We start from the raw sequence: 11,440 nt of genomic DNA on the forward strand, positions 1-11,440 counted from the left end.
CCCCAGCCAGAGCAAGACAGGAATAAGAGAAAGGAGCTCCGAAGGGTTCAAAATAAAAACGTGTAGAATGAAAGAAGCTGAATCCCAATGCATTCGCACTAAATGATTCATTTATGAGATCCTTGGATGGGTCCGGCTGAGTTCTGTTGGTGAAATCAGGCACTCGGTGCCTGGTGTAAGGACTGAGAGGGGCTGACGGAAGGGTCCGCGTCACTCACTGTGTGCCCTCATCAAAGGGGTCTGGCCGGTCTGCCTATGACACTAGTATGTCACTGTATGGAGATCTCCCCCACTTCCAGCATGTCCACATCACTTTCCTCAGAAGGGCGAGATTATGAATAATTCTATTCTCTTTTTAACCTGAGGTCTGTGAGGTTTCTGAAATGACTATGAATTGTGTATGTGATACAGAACATTAAATAATGCAATGAAGTTCAAAAAGTAAAAACATGACCTAAAATTATCTCAAGTTGCACATGCTTCTGAATGAGCAGTTTAAAGGCTCCCTCTCTCCCGAGCCCTAGGAGAGCTCTTTTCCAGAAGAGTGATGTCCTTAACGTGAACTTGGGCGAGAGAGGGTTGGGGGGTGAAAGGATGCAGGGCGAGAGAGGCTCAGATGGCCATGGTGTTAGTAAGAAGTTGGACCTAAATCCTGAAACAGTGCTGGTACGGTGCTGGTCGGGGACCCCTCCTCGGATCGGATCTTGGGGGCAGGTGGCCTGCAAGTTAGTGCTTCATGCGTCACTCCTCATCTCCCCATTGTTCCAGGTCACAATACATACTGATACTTCCTTTCTTCCATGTCTCACAAAATCCTCACGGGGTCTTTCTAGAATTAAGTCCTCAAATTTGTTCTGGGCTTGGACCACCGTGGCTTGCCCTGCATTTGGCACATCAGGCGTCCAGACTCTAGTAGTTGCCCCCCTCCCAGGAGCTGCCACTCCCACAGTGCTGTTGGTTTCCCCCGTGGCCCACCCACACAGGCCTAGCTGGGGAGGGGCTTCAGCTCATGGGTCTCCACCGCTGAGAGCCTGAGGGAAGCCTTCTTTTCCTGGGATTTATTGTCAACTGCTGTGGCATAGGGACAATTGTCATTCCTCATTCACCTCCCCTCTCCGTTCCATCTCTCCCCTGCCTTCACTCTGGACACATGCTGGTGGGACAAGGTGGGCAATGGCATGTGTAAGGACCTTTCCCCCAGAGCCTCTGAGCACACAGAACCTTCTCTTCCAGGTTTCCCCTGGAAGTGATGGACATGGAGCTCAATGTGAACACAGGCCTTGCCAAGCAAGAGGCAGGAACACAGCTTCGATTGCACTGAAGACCATCTGTCCGCTGCTGCCTGCCCCAAGGGAGCCCTTTGTCCCTGAGAGGGCAAGGTGCGTGTGTGTACACATGCATAGTTGTGCACACAGGCAAGTGTGTGTCTGCATGCACGTACACGGGTAGGGGCATGTGCATATGTGAATATATAGATGTGTGTATGATATGTGCATGGATGTGTATATGATGTGCACATGTGGGTGTGTGCAAATGTGCATATGCATGGATAGGTGTGTGTTGGTGTGTATGCACTGAATTCTGTCTGTGCACATTTTCCCAGTAGGAAGCATGGACCAACTCTTGTCCCCCGTTCTGAGAGACCAGCCTCTGGGGTCTAGGAGCATTCTCTGAGCTGTGGGGGTGCCAGTTTCCTTGGACACAGAGACAAATGAGGCTGACTGCACTGGGGTAACCAATTCCCCACCTTCACTTGTTTGGTTCTAATGAGTGGCTTTTCCTAAAGAGAAACGGCAGTACCAGCAGGAACATGAGTGGGTTCTGTAAACTTGTAATCACATGTGTCAAACACCGCACGGCGTTTTCCCTGTAAAATGGAGGCAGGGCAGCCACACCGAGGGGACGCAGGAGATGCCGTTTCCTCTGACAGAAGTTAATTGTAAACTCAGTATCCCTGAAAGGAAAGCGGGGACCATTTTCACATGTCTGTCATTTATCCTTGGAGGACACAAAACAAATATGTTTTCTAACACGTGACGCCAGTATTACTCCTGCTGGTGGCCTCGGGCTATGTGCTGTTTCCAGTTGAGAACTGGAGGAGGGGAAACTGCTTTGCGTGCGAGGGGAACTCGCAGTGCAGGCTGATCACAACTGCACAGAACCAGGTGCTGCTGGAAAAGTGTGCTGGATGCTGGGGCGCCGGGGGAGCCGGGGCTGGGGCAGTGAGCATTGGCTGTGCCTGAGATGGCAGGTGACCGTCACTCACCTGGCATACGTGCCAATCCACTGTCGGCCAGAAGCTTGTTTCAGTGCTTCCTGACCAGGAGGTGTCATCACAGGTCTCCCAGAGATGTGAGGGTGTTAGAGGGAAAGACATGAGGAAAGTTTATCAGTGGTCCTCCTCCCTGAAAGACCTACCTGCCCCGGCCCATTTTGTGCAAAAGCTGACAGAGTCATCAAAGCAGCCACCCCATTAGGGCTGGGGGACCTGACACTGCCTGGGTTATAGCCCCTCCTGCAAATCTGGGGAAAGCCACAAGCCTCCTCTACAGTGTGAGCATGGAGAGCAAATGTTGCATCAAGTTCAGGGTGACAGGGCTTGAGTTCCAGAATACAGAGCTGTTGTTGATCCTGGGGGCAGCTGGGGGACCCCCTCCTGGCTCCTATGTCATGCCTGCAGCTCCCCTCAGAGGCTGTTACCCCCTCTCCAACTCTTCCTCTAGTGTTTCCACTTTGGCCCTTCTGGCTTTCAGGCACGCCCTCCCCCGCACTTTTCAGAAGAAGCTGGGTGCTCCAGGGGGGCCACGGTGTGGAACTGTTGCCTTGGTGAGAGGCAGCTTTGATTGGGATTTATACTTGGGGGTTTCCTCTCTTTTTTCTAGAAAGGCATCTCTGTTTGCTGGCCTTGGGGCCAAGCACCTGGATCTCTAAGCTCAGAGTAGCCTCCATACTCATTGTTGAGGGCACTCTGGGGGCCTTCCTGACAGGAGTCCAGTAAGAAGCCCCTCTAACCCTAGTCCTCACTGGCCTTGAGCCCCCCTTCCCCACTCACCTCAACCCTCAATAAAGAGATCAAGCCGCCAGGGAGGCAGCCTGGGGTGTGAGTGGGGAAACAGTGCCTTGCAGGCACTGAGGCCCAGCTCACAGTGCACCCTGGACCCTGGCATGGGGGAACCTCCACTGTGTGCACCAGCTCCACAGGGGACATCAGAGGCTGCGAAGGCCCCAGACCAGGCACCCTACCCCTCCTCACCCTCTGCCAGTGGGGCCTGAGTGTGGGCTTCCAAGGCCTCTTGAATTTTCTGCTGAGGCTACTGGTGAGGCGGCCATGGCTGGGAGGGAGTCAGGAGCTGGAACCTAAACTACATCCACTGCCCACTCAGCAAGAGCTGGAAATGTGGCCCAGGGCTTTCCGATAAGAACATTCTAGATCCCTGTCCTCCCACTCCTTTCCCAGGAAGTGGACTTTTCAACTGGACCCTACCCGACCCCTGCCAAGAAACTACAATGTTCCTCATGCACACTGGTTCCCAGAGGGCTGGTGTCTTTCCCTCTCTCTCACACACATATACACACACTCACACACTACACATGCAGACCCATGCGAGGTACCACTCACACATGGCATGTATGCAGACATATCCCACATGTACCACACAGCACACGGGCCATGCAAACATTATATGCACACACACCACACAAACATATGCCACATGTTTGCAAACACTTGCCACATAAACAGGGATGCATATAGCACATAGGGCATGCAGACATCATATACACATACATGCACACACACATATCACATGTATGCACACAGCACACAGACAATCTCTACCCTCCTAAAGGAGGCCCAGTAGGTCCCTGCCTGCTGGATCTCTGTATTGAGGTTTGGCCCTCCTCTTGGGGTGACCCTGTCCCTGGAGTCCCCACGGGACCATTATATGCAGTTAATCTGCACCTGGTGCTCCAAAAGGTTCCCAGAGAGGCTGCAGGGGCTCCCAGCTTCTCCGCGTGTAAGGACGAATGCTTTATGATGGAGTTTTTAAAGAGTCATCCTGTTTGTAGCCCGGGATGACCAGAGTCTCTTTGTGCCACCCTCGTCCAGCATGAGAAAGGAGAGTTCACCAGGCCAGGTGACTCATTAACGCGGCTTTTGTGAGTCTGGGGCTCTGAGTTTGGCCAGGTGTGCCCGCTCTACGGGTTAACGTGCTCACCTATAAATAACAGCGGTGACAGGTCCCCTGTCAGCACCCGCTGATGGACGGTCCCCTCTCCCACCATTACAGCCTTGTGACTGTGGGAAAATTAATTTAAGTGGTAGTTAATTTCTAATGAATTCCACCCAAGCGGTTAATATGGTCCCTCCGTGTTATGGTAACCTTCATGGATCATTGCATTATGTAAATAAATCCTACTTTATGCTGGTTTATTAGAAAAGAGTGCAACTGGGGAGTCTGGCTAAACCTGCACACGCACATGCACACGCACACGCACACTCTCGACAGGAAAACCTCCAAGGGGACAGAAACACAGACCCCGTCAGGGTATTTTCTGGAATGCTGAGCTTCTCACTTTCATCTGGTTGAGTAAACAGCTCACTCTCACTGCTCTGGATGAATATCTCCAAACTCGTCTTGCTGTATTTTAAAGAGAAAGAGGAGGATTTTTACTCTAAAACCCATGTGAATTTCAAAACCAACTTCAACAGGGGTCTTCTCTGAAACCTGATTCTGAGGACAAGGCCTGGGTGGGCTTTCGCTCGGGGCCGGGCGAGGAGGGTGAGGCTGGGTGGGCGGGGTGAACCGGGGGAGAAAACCACTCAGTTGGTAGGTGGGTCTTGTGGCCCAGGTGTGAGGCCCCACAGGGAGGGGAGGGCGTGGGTACTTCCTCAACATCAAGTGAGTGGAGACGGACTCCTTTGCTGACCGCCCAGGACTGGCCCGCGTGCAGAAGTGGCTTGAAGCTTGAAGCAGAATCTGACGAGGCTGGTACCCACTGACTCTACCCCAATGGCACTCTGAATTTACTCTGACAGCTCAGCGTGGCCTGTCTGTGCTGCTTAGCACATGCAGCTATATCAAAACACCATGGAGAGGGCTTAAACAATGCACACTTATTTTTCACAGATCTGGAGGTTGGATGTCCAGATCAAAGTGCAGTGGATTTGGTTTCTGGTGAGGCCTCTTCTGGGCTGGCAGAGGGCTGCCTCTAGCTGTGTCCTCACATAGGAGAGAGGACATGCTCGAGTGTCTCTCTAGATAGGGGCCCTGATCACACCAGACCAGGGCCCATCTTCATCACCTCATGTAAAGTGAGTCACTTCCCAAAGGCCCCACCTCCAAATGCCGTCACACTGAGGGTTATGGCTTCAACATGGGAATTTGGGAGACACACACATTCAGTCTCATAGCACTGTGCATGCAATGAATCTATCTAAGCTCTTAACTCTCACTTGTTTCATGTATCTGGGGTTGACTAGGCTCAGCAGGGTGGTCCTTGTGGGGGGTCTTCCGCACAGTGGCCACCAGAGGGTGGCTGAGGCCAGGTTACCTCAAAGGCCCTTTCATCTCACACCTGCCATCTGACAGGAAAACCCACACCTGAGCTCCTTGGGCCTTTCTCCCTGGAAATGCCTTCTCCTTGTGGTAGCCTCAGGGTCACCAAACTTTTTACATGGCCACTGAAAAATACCAGGACAAGGGCTCCAAGAGAAACCTACAAAAGGTACGTTGTTTGAAAGCAAGGAAGATGCTCTGACTGGAACCTGCCGCGCTGGACCCTGATCTTGGACATCCAGCCTTCAGGGCTCTGAGTAGTAAATACCTGTTGTTTATAAGCCACCAGTCTCTGGTATTTGTGACAGCAGCCAGGACAGACTAAGTCGGGCTTCTCCAGGGAGGCAGAACCAACAGGATATATTTTAAGCAGTTGGCTCATGTGATTTTGGAAAGTAACAAGTTTGAAATCTGGAGGCTGGGAACTTGGGCTGGTGCCGATGTTGTCATCTATTTCCAGAAAACTTTCCTCAGTACACGTGTTCCTCAGGCTAGGATGGCCACCATTCTTCCCCAAGAAACTCAGGCAATGCCCAGCACGCTGCACACCTTGCTCCTGGGCCCAGCTGTAGGTGTCTCTGGTTCTCAAACCCCAGTGGGTCTGGGGGGGCCACAGCTGAGGTGTGCCCTGGATTTTGCAGAGTGATTCCAGAGTGGAAAAAAAAATGCACGACAAGGCCAGAGGTTTGAAGCAACTGTGCATTGTTTGCTAGTAACTGAGTCAGAAAAACAACGGCGTAGGATCGAGTCCTGTAAATCAGAACCGGCACTCTGGCAGCTGTCTTCCCACATGGAACTGGCAGACATCCACTTTCTCTGCGGCGGTCTTCCACTCTCCTCCCCGGGGGCTGCTTCCAGCTAATGCATACTGACAGGTCTGTTGGGGCTACAACAGCACTTAAAATGAGACATTCCATGGAAAGCTCTGGGAAGTTTCTGTGGCCATGGTGGAGTGGGTAACTCCAGCTCGGAGCATCTCCCTCAGCTAACGTCCTCATCGTGGTGGGTAGTGGGCAGAACCTGGAGGGCCCTGGCCATTCCCTCCTTCCTATGACAGAATGGCCCTGCTCGGTCTCCACAGGGAATTCCTGGACCTGCCTGCAGATCTCGCCTCTGCCCATGCTTCTTACAACATGGGGCCAGGGTTTCAGGTGGATTCTCAGCTCTGTCCACTCAGGATTTAGGGGTCAGATGGACCTGCTCAATGCTGGCACTAAAGGAAAGCCAGCCAGGCCTGCCGGGAAAAGGAACCTTGGATGCTGCCCAACTTGATCTCAGGTACATCTAGGTGGCAGGCTTTATCTTGGGTCATACTAGGCTGTTGAGGGCCTAAGCTGATCTTTTCCCCTCTAAACCCAAAAGCAGCTTCAGCTTTCCTGGGAGGCCTTGGAAGGAAGTCACCAGAAAACCTGCACATTCAGAGTGGCCTCCACGTGGAAGTCTGCCTCCCAGGAAGAGGTTCCTCTAAGACCTGAATTCAGTTCAAAGCTTTGTCATTGGCCACAGTCCCTTTACGTGCCTGCAGGGATACTTCTGGCAAATCTGCAGAGTGAGTTTCTGTCCTGTGTGACAGCCACCAGCCCTGGAGCCTCTGCCATGAGCGCTACCCACTGCCACCCTCCACCAGCTTGCTCCCAGCACACTCCCCTGGCCTGTCTCATCAAGCAGTTTTCTCCCTTTGGGTTCCAAAGGCTGTCTCCTAGCCTCTTTCTTCTTGGAGAAACCTCCCACACACCCTTCTAAGTGGCTCTCCACTGCCACTAATGCAGCCCGGTGGCTCCAGCCCCACTCTGGGTGAATGAAGGAGGCTTGAGGGTGTGGCACCTCCTCGAATCCTCCCAATCTCTCCACAGCCGTTACCACCCCTAGCTTACAGGTGAGCTTGGCCCTCTGCAGTCTGAGCAAATGTCTGTTCAGAGAATAGAGGAAGCCAGATGACCCACAGCTGGGAAATAGCTTACATACGCAGGTAGAGAAGAACCACTGATACCAAGTTCAGGCATTTCAGGGGCAGAGGATGGAGGAAAGCGGGTGGGGAGAGAGAGACAGACAGATAAATGGCTAGGTTAATTGATTCAGGTTTCCTCCAGAAACCCTGGTCCCCAAGCTATGGGGCTGTGAAAGTCTAGAACTTCAGGCATATCATTAAAAAAAGAAGAAAGTCCAGATATTTCCTGGGGCTGAGATCTGCGAGAAATTAAATGATATCCAGACACCCTTCCTACCGTCCTCTATAACAATGCCTCCAGACAGCTGTAGTGCCGTCGGCACCTGGCAGTGACAACGGGCTGATTTATCAGCAGAGCTGAGCCAGAGCTCAAACATGTTAGAAAACAACAAGAAAGCCTACTTTAGAGGACAGAGTCATAGCCCTGAACTTGGCTCATAACTATACTAAACACTGAGGCAAACAGCATAATATGTACTTTAAGATAGTATTTACATGAAGCCACATCAAATTTTGAAAATACCGAGACCTGAAAAACCATATGAAACTCTTCCAATAAAAAGTATTAGAACATCACACCAAATTACTAAAAATTCTTGGAGAAGGCATGAAAGTTTATAGAAATAAAGCACAACCCAGCAGCAACCCCATGAGGTGGGTGGATGCAAGAACAGCGAGGCCACCAGGTGGATAGTCCTGCTCAGCCGGCACAGGGGACTGTGCACTCTCCCTGTCCTACATCCATAGCCTTTGCCCGTTTGCTCACTGGGCCCTCTGTCTTTTGTCACTTGGGAGGCATGGAAGGCTCCAGATGCAGATGTGAGGACTGTGAGCCACTCTAAGTTGGTTATCAGTTTCTTGTCTCTCCTTGCACCCGAGGTGCAGAGGACTATACGGCCCTGCACACGGCTGACAGCGTTTCTCCTTCTTCCTTCACAGCTAGGGGCAGCCTCTGCCAAGAAAATGAAATCCCACGGGAGAGGTGCTTTAAAAGGATGAGAGGAACAAGGGGCATCTGGTATTTGATTTTGTCCTCTGGCCCTTTTCTGTCTGACTGCCTGGAATGCTGAATGTAATAGCTGGGGCTCCAGCCACCATTTTGTGCCTTGAAGTTGCCATGAGATTGGAAACCAAGCACCAAGAATTACTAGCGACAGAGAGGACAGATACTGGGAAACCCAGACACCAAGAGTGCCTGCTAATGTCCTTTCTTGACGTGAGGCGATTGTTCGGTGATTAAACTGATAGAAATTATAAGTGCAAAACTATGGCTTCATTTTAGAATAGAAGACTACATGTTATTAACATGGAAAGAACAATTAAACCTTTAGACAGAAATCTTAGGAGAAAGCCTCACTCAGAGGATGAAGTGCTAGAATTTCTGTACAGTAATTCATGTTACGTTTAGTATAATGGCATCACTATGTAAGGAAAAACATGTATCACTCTCTGAAGAAAAGAATGAATCTTTCATGGTGCGGCCAGAGGAGGCAATCTGTTTGCACCCCGAACATGGGAGCTGCTTGGCTGGACCCCAGAGGCTCACAAGAGCTAGCTTCCTGACGGCTTGGCTTGGCTCTGAGTATCAATGCAGCCAAAGTCAATTTCTCATGCAATGCAAAACAGATCTCTTTGTTCTGTAAATTTCTCATTTTCTCCATGCTTTTTAAACAGAAAAATGACAAGCAGGAATCTGGAGAACAAAAATAACTGGCCTCTAATTGGGAATCTCAGCCACTAAGTACTAATTAGTACTAAGTACTAATGCTTTATAAACCAAAAAAGGAACAAGAATATTAAAAAATCATATAGATGCAGAAGTCAAAAATGATGCTTACAATATCTTATACCAGCTTGTTGGAGAAATCAGGGCAGAGTGACCTGGGGAAAGAAAGAGGACGCTCCATGGTTGCTGGTGTGAGACTGAATGGGTGTTTTGGGGCTGAGGATCCTACTTGCTTCCGGGGAGAGAAACTGGGTCTGGGGTTCAGGAGGAAGGCTCCCATTACATTTTGAACAAAGTGAATACCTTATTAACAATAATTTAAGTTACAATTATTCAAAAAAATATCCTATACCACTTGTAGTGGATTGAATAGCATCCCACCCCCCTCCACGCCCCTTGAACTTATCTCAGAATGTGACCTTGTTTGGAAGTAGGGTCTTTGCAGGTGTCACTAAATTAAGGATCTTGAGATGAGATCATCCTGGATTAAGCAGAATACATTTCTGTTGCTTTAAGCCACAAGTCTAATAATTTGTTGCAGCAACCACAGGAAAATAATAAGCTGCTTTTCTTTCTTTCCCGCATGATCTTGGTCTCTAGTAAAGAAGTATACTTGAAATGCAATTAATAAAATCAGTTAACTTCTTCCTAATTTTCCATCTTAAATTTGTACCCGACTAGTAAATATTTTAGATTTCTCAGGCTATGTGGCCATTGTTGCTACTACTTACACCTGGCTGCTGCGGAGGCACAGACAATACACTAATGAATAAACAGGATGGCTGTTTTCAATAAAACTTGGTTTACAAAAATGGGTGGCAGACTGTTTCTGGCCTGTGCAACATAATTTGCTGCCTCCTGACCTAAACACACTTTTTTGTTATGCCATGATTGTGGGGCTGTAAATGCTGGCCCATCAGGTATGGGGAAGATGAGTTGTAAGAGGGCTTGGTCAGCACAACTGCTCTGACCTCAGATCAGAGATTAGTTAATTTCAGGAGCAAGCAGTGATTTAGAACTCCAGGATGCTAGCAGTAAGCACAGGTTCACGTGCACATGGGCCTCATTGCTTCACCAGAAGCAGAACTTGCCTGCCCCTCAGTATCTCAACAGATTCACTTATGTGGACACATGTCACCAGCACTGTGTGCCCTGCAGAGCCAGATGCTCCCAAGGCAAGTACACCTCACACTCACCTGTCAAGGAGGAAATAATCGAAAGGTGTCTGGTGTACATGAGCATACATTGTGTACATGTGTGCATACATACATGAAATAGCTAGAGCCCTAGACAAATCCAGCATGACTTCATGATCCACACTCTAGTGCCAGAGGCGTTTGGTCCATTGGACGGGACATCAGCCAGGTCTTCAGAAAGTCATGGGCTTGGCTTTGTAGGATGAGCCAGTTTATAGGGAGAGTGGATAACAGGCTGCCTGCTTACAAGGAGGCACGATCATTCGAGTCTACATTCACTTGCTGAGTGCCTACGGTATGCCAGGCTCTGTGGCAGACTCTAAGGGCAAAAGTGTTATTGAAAAACAGGTCTCAGAACCCTGCAGGGAGGAGTGAGTAGTATCAGACCCCTTTGCAAACTTGAGGCTTCAATAGAAGCTTCTAGTCCAAGGCCCAACACCAAGGAAAGAGCAGAGCCAAGACCGGGCCCAGGGCCAGTGGCCCCCTGCCTTTCCCTGGGTTGCTCCTGAATCAATCAGCACTCACCTGCCATGCTGCTGTAACCACTGAGCTCTCCTGTCTTCATGCCACAGGAGGGACCTCTTGCTCACAGAGTGGGTACGTAGTGCCCACATTCACGCACACATTCCACTTCTGTATACATGAACACATGCACACTCACGTCTCAGACCAGGGGTGACAAATATTTGACATCCTGAATACCTTTGTATATAAACAATTAAATTGCCCATGACTAAAGGACTGCTATGAAGGTCTTCCATCCTCATCCTGGAGACAGGAATGTTGAATTTGAACCCCGGGAAAGAAGGAGTATGCTGAATGCAGACACGGGGCCAAAGGCGACTCCACAGGTGGGTCTGCGATGAAATCCAGTTCTTTCTAAAGAACTTGCATTCTGATATTTGGGGTGGGAGGGCGGGTAAACCCGTCTTCCCTCCCCTCTGTCTTCTGTCCTCCCACCAGCTTTCCAGCTGGGGCTCTGGCCAGACTAGATCTGGATAAAGAGTGAGGA

The sequence above is a fragment of the Sturnira hondurensis genome, unplaced genomic scaffold (genome assembly GCF_014824575.4).
Source record: "Sturnira hondurensis isolate 20B ecotype Veracruz unplaced genomic scaffold, ASM1482457v3 Scaffold0014384, whole genome shotgun sequence".
Lineage (NCBI taxonomy): Eukaryota > Metazoa > Chordata > Mammalia > Chiroptera > Phyllostomidae > Sturnira > Sturnira hondurensis.